Raw genomic sequence first — 6,000 nt, 5'->3', positions numbered from 1 at the left:
CCACGACCCGGGGCATAGAAGTGACTGTTTCTAGTTTGTTTGATTAGCATTTGTATTAGGTACTGACACAGATTGAGGTTGTGCATCAGGTGTCACTTCTATTATATTCACATTCGGGTATTGCCTGTTATGATCTCCAAACTTTTGCGGTTGTTGTTGCAGTTGCGCATTATGACTTACCTGTCGGTCGTAAGGTATGCTCCAATTTTGTCCTGGTAGCTGCTGTGGTATAGCAGTGTTTGAATGAAAGTATTGATCGCTACGAGTCCAGCCTTGATGCTGCCCTGGCTCGTAGTTATTATTATTTCTATTTCTGTTTGTGTTTGTGTTTTTGTTGTTACATTTGTATCCGTTGTTACCGTTGTTGTTGTTATTACCGCGGTGCCTTTTGTATGGATTGCCGCATGGAGTGTTATTACTGTTGTAACTGTTGTTTGTATTGGAATACGCGTGTTGATTTTGATTTCCGTATTGAGACGGCATGTGAGTTTGCTGTTTTTGCTGTACCGCGTATCCAACTGTGGGCGCGCCAGAATTGAGTTGGCAAGCCTGCATGTTTTGCATACCACTAGTATAAACATTGTGGCTGCTGTTTTGCCGCGCGAAGCGCTGATTTTCTAGTAACATGTCAACCGAATCTAAAGCTGTTAAAAAATAATCTGGATCGTCATCCGGAATATGTAAGAGTTTTTCTTTAATGTTGAAAGGCAATTTGGCCTTCAACGCACGGAGTATATCACGTGTTGCGACTGGTTCGTCCAAAAAATGTCCCATGTTCAAGTATTTTTCAAAATATCTGCGTAAGTTACCATTTTTACTGTTAAAAGTTTCAGGTTCTAAAATTTGTCTTCTGAGTCGCTCCTGGACGGATTGCGACCAGAATTTGTTCAGAAAGGCACGCTCAAACTCACTGTACGTGGTACATACGTCAGCTTGACTGTAAGCCCAGACAGCTGCATCGCCTTGGATGTAACCGACAATATATGAAATCTTTTTCCGGTCACTCCAAGTGCGTGGAAATGCGTTACTAAAAGATTTAAGAAAAATCACCGGATGAATGGTTCGTCTTTCTGGGATAAAAGCCTGAAATTGCCTGTGTTTTATTAAGCTTTCTTCTTCCTTTGCATTATGATATGGATTTGTTCCACTGTAATTACTGTAATGTTCAGCTGGCGAGTAATTACGATAATGTTGCTGTGGTTTACCATGATAATAGCTTGTGTTTGTGTTTGCACGTTGTGGTATGTGTTGTTGTCGTGGTGTGTTTTGTTCTTGTGTGTATGTTGTGTGCGGTGTGTGTGCGTCAGACTCGTATGTATATTGGTTTCTGAACTGTACATTTTGACTGATATTTTCGTTACATTCAGACTGTGGTTGATCGGTGAATTGTGTCATTGGTGCAGTGACAGACTGTACTGCGTCACTAATCAGCTGTTTGTTATTAGTGATGTATTCCGCTACGGAGTCGTGCACAATTGTTGGTAAATTTTCACGTATGCATCTATCAAAATGTTTGTCTTTGTTCTCTACCCAATCATGAAATTCCTTATTAATATTTTGAAAATGAGCTGTGGCATCAGATTGTAAGATGTCAGTCAGGTGTTGTTCAACATCGTCAAATTTATTCTGCACGTCAGTAATTCGTTTTTCAAGGTTGTCGTGTACTGAAGGATATGTTTGAATTTGTTCAGTAAGAGCTTCACACGTGACATTAAGGTTTTTTACTTGTGTCTGTAAAAGTGCTACGTCATTTGTAGTCTTTTCTTGTCTCGTATTAAGCTTGGAAAATTTCGTACTGAGTTCAGTCATCTGTTTGGTCAGAGTGGCTTCTATAAGTTCTACACGTTTACATAAAGTGTCATTACCTGTCTTGATTGCTATGAGATCAGATTTAATTTCGTCATTTTGTGTCTTTAACTGTGACTTTAAGGTTGCCATGTTTTCCGCGTTCTGCATCCTTAAGGTTGCCATGTTTTCCGCGTTCTGCATCCTTAAGGTTGCCATATTTTCTGCGTTTTGTTTCATTATCATTTGTAACATGTTGGCAATGTTTACTGTTTGCAAAGTCTCTGCCCCCGCCGCGTCATTAGACGTGACGTCATGTATTAACATGGGCTCTGACTGAGACTTTGAAATTTTTGTGGTGGACGGCCTATTGTCAAAATTTCCGTTAACACTTGCGTCAATATTTGACGAATCGTCACTACCGGTTGCTGTCGTAAAGTCATTTTCTAACACTTGTCTCTCGTCCGAGTCGGATTGTGTCTGAATAGTATGTCTTTGCTGTTCCATCTTTGCGTATTGTTTTCTAGTTATGACCATGCCACACGTGATATATGTTTCAAGAAAATAATGTTTGACACTGGTTTTAAAATAAAATGCAGTTGAGCATGAATCGCTCGTAGCAACAATGGCTGTTTGTTAATTTAGAAATGTAAACTGAATATGGGATTATTGTTAATGGCTGCTGTCCATGTTACAACGTATCGTACAGAAGTCGGCCATATTGTACAATCGTGTATTGGTATTGTTGCAGAAGTTATTGTTTAAGGAAAAGTACTGAGAATGAAATTTATCACTGAAAACTGCTACGCGCGAAAGAAATACTACAGAATCTACTGAAGAGCTAATACACTGAATTATGCGTCTGGTCAAGCCTGCCAATGCAAAGATGCTGCGTCTTACCTTATTTTGCTGGAAGCTTCATTGCGTCTTCCCGCAAAATTTTATAATTGGCAAATATCTTCAGATTTTTGTTATTTCTCATATAGTCAAGTCCAGGTCCAGAAAGTTGATTTTTCACATGAAACAAAGAGAACAATGTAACAAATGACAAAATAAAAAGTCCGACACGCAGTCGCCAATATAAAATAAATAAAATAAAATAAAATATTACATTATTAATTATGTATGTATGATAGTGATTGGTTGTAATTAATATTTGCTTATCTGGAACGTGGACGTTTAATTATTAGGTATCAGACGCTTGACAATGGCTTTTTCGTAAATGTAATGTTATTCGTAGTTGACCGTGAAATAAGACTCAAATAATCGGACTTCGTATTTAAATCGTTTCCAAAGACTGCTGCGGTAGGTGCGGACTCATATCTAAATCTCAATATTAGAATAATTTGCCAGCCATGTCAATACGTCGTACAGAGGTGACTGTCTACTAAACATAAAAAGTTAACACAGTTAGTTAAATCAGATATATTCAACGAATAAGCCTACAGTTAAATAATTCTACTTACTTTCATAAATATAAATTCTTTACAGAAACGAGTGCCTAGTAAGATTGCAACTCGCAGTGTTCTTATACAACATCAAATATGGCGGTGTGCCAGTCAATAAAATATACGTGCTTCCCGCACCACTTATCCAAGACCTCTTCCTTCTTAATGATACATAAGAGTATCGTAATTGTGTTTTTGTTTTATCAGCGACATAGCGCTGCAGTTCTGTGCCATAGGCTTTATTTATTTGTCAGAGACTAATTATTTAATTAAGATTTCGCGTTTCCGAGGAAACTCACGCACGGCATGCAAATGTGCCTTTATAGTAGGGAGGCTTGCGAGCCTCAGCGATACAGATGGCCGTACCGTAGGTGCAACCACAACGGGGGGGGGGGGGGGGGGGTGTATCTGTTGAGAGGCCAGACAAACATGTGGTTCCTGAAGAGGGGCAGCAGCCTTTTCAGTAGTTGCAGGGGCAACAGTCTGGATGATTGACTGATCTGGCCTTGTAACATTAACCAAAACGGCCTTGCTGTGCTGGTACTGCGAACGGCTGAAAGCAAGGGGAAACTACAGCCGTAATTTTTCCCGAGGACATGCAGCTTTACTGTATGATTAAATGATGATGGCGTCCTCTTGGGTAAAATATTCCGGAGGTAAAATAGTCCCCCATTCGGATCTCCGGGCGGGGACTACTCAAGAGGACGTCGTTATCAGGAGAAAGAAAACTGGCATTCTACGGATCGGAGCGTGGAATGTCAGATCCCTTAATCGGGCAGGTAGGTTAGAAAATTTAAAAAGGGAAATGGATAGGTTAAAGTTAGATATAGTGGGAATTAGTGAAGTTCGGTGGCAGGAGGAACAAGACTTTTGGTCAGGTGATTACAGGGTTATAAATACAAAATCAAATAGGGGTAATGCAGGAGTAGGTTTAATAATGAATAAAAAATAGGAGTGCGGGTTAGCTACTACAAACAGCATAGTGAACGCATTATTGTGGCCAAGATACACAAAGCCCATGCCTACTACAGTAGTACAAGTTTATATGCCAACTAGCTCTGCAGATGATGAAGAAATTGATGAAATGTATGACGAGATAAAAGAAATTATTCAGGTAGTGAAGGGAGACGGAAATTTAATAGTCATGGGTGACTGGAATTCGTCAGTAGGAAAAGGGAGAGAAGGAAACATAGTAGGTGAATATGGATTGGGGGGAAGAAATGAAAGAGGAAGCCGCCTTGTAGAATTTTGCACAGAGCATAACTTAATCATAGCTAACACTTGGTTCAAGAATCATAAAAGAAGGTTGTATACCTGGAAGAATCCTGGAGATACTAATAGGTATCAGATAGATTATATAATGGTAAGACAGAGATTTAGGAACCAGGTTTTAAATTGTAAGACATTTCCAGGGGCAGATGTGGACTCTGACCACAATCTATTGGTTATGAACTGCAGATTGAAACTGAAGAAACTGCAAAAAGGTGGGAATTTAAGGAGATGGGACCTGGATAAACTGAAAGAACCAGAGGTTGTACAGAGTTTCAGGGAGAGCATAAGGGAACAATTGACAGGAATGGGGGAAAGAAATACAGTAGAAGAAGAATGGGTAGCTCTGAGGGATGAAGTAGTGAAGGCAGCAGAGGATCAAGTAGGTAAAAAGAAAAGGGCTAATAGAAATCCTTGGGTAACAGAAGAAATATTGAATTTAATTGATGAAAGGAGAAAATATAAAAATGCAGTAAATGAAGCAGGCAAAAGGGAATACAAACGTCTCAAAAATGAGATCGACAGAAAGTGCAAAATGGCTAAGCAGGGATGGCTAGAGGACAAATGTAAGGATGTAAAGGCTTATCTCACTAGGGGTAAGATAGATACTGCCTACAGGAAAATTAAAGAGACCTTTGGAGAGAAGAAAACCACTTGTATGAATATCAAGAGCTCAGATGGCAACCCAGTTCTAAGCAAAGAAGGGAAGGCAGAAAGGTGGAAGGAGTATATAGAGGGTTTATACAAGGGCGATGTACTTGAGGACAATATTATGAAAATGGAAGAGGATGTAGATGAAGATGAAATGGGAGATACGATACTGCGTGAAGAGTTTGACAGAGCACTGAAAGACCTGAGTCGAAACAAGGCCCCGGGAGTAGACAACATTCCATTGGAACTACTGACGGCCTTGGGAGAGCCAGTCCTGACAAAACTCTACCATCTGGTGAGCAAGATGTATGAAACAGGTGAAATACCCTCAGACTTCAAAAGAATATAATAATTCCAATCCCAAAGAAAGCAGGTGTTGACAGATGTGATAATTACCGGACAATCAGTTTAATAAGCCACAGCTGCAAAATACTAACACGAATTCTTTACAGACGAATGGAAAAACTAGTAGAAGCCGGCCTCGGGGAAGATCAGTTTGGATTCCGTAGAAATGTTGGAACACATGAGGCAATACTAAGCTTACGACTTATCTTAGAAGAAAGATTAAGAAAAGGCAAACCTACGTTTCTAGCATTTGTAGACTTCGAGAAAGCTTTTGACAACGTTAACTGAAATACTCTCTTTCAAATTCTGAAAGTGGCAGGGGTAAAATACAGGGAGAGAATGGCTATTTACAATTTGTACAGAAACCAGATGGCAGTTATAAGAGTCGAGGGGCATGAAAGGGAAGCAGTGGTTGGGAAAGGAGTGAGACAGGGTTGTAGCCTCTCCCCGATGTTATTCAATCTGTATATTGAGCAAGCAGTAAAGGAAACAACAGAAAAAT

Source organism: Schistocerca nitens, chromosome 5, assembly GCF_023898315.1.
Source record: "Schistocerca nitens isolate TAMUIC-IGC-003100 chromosome 5, iqSchNite1.1, whole genome shotgun sequence".
In the NCBI taxonomy this organism is placed as follows: Eukaryota; Metazoa; Arthropoda; class Insecta; order Orthoptera; family Acrididae; genus Schistocerca; species Schistocerca nitens.
The sequence above is the reverse complement of the archived record's forward strand: the minus strand, read 5'-3'. Positions refer to the sequence as shown.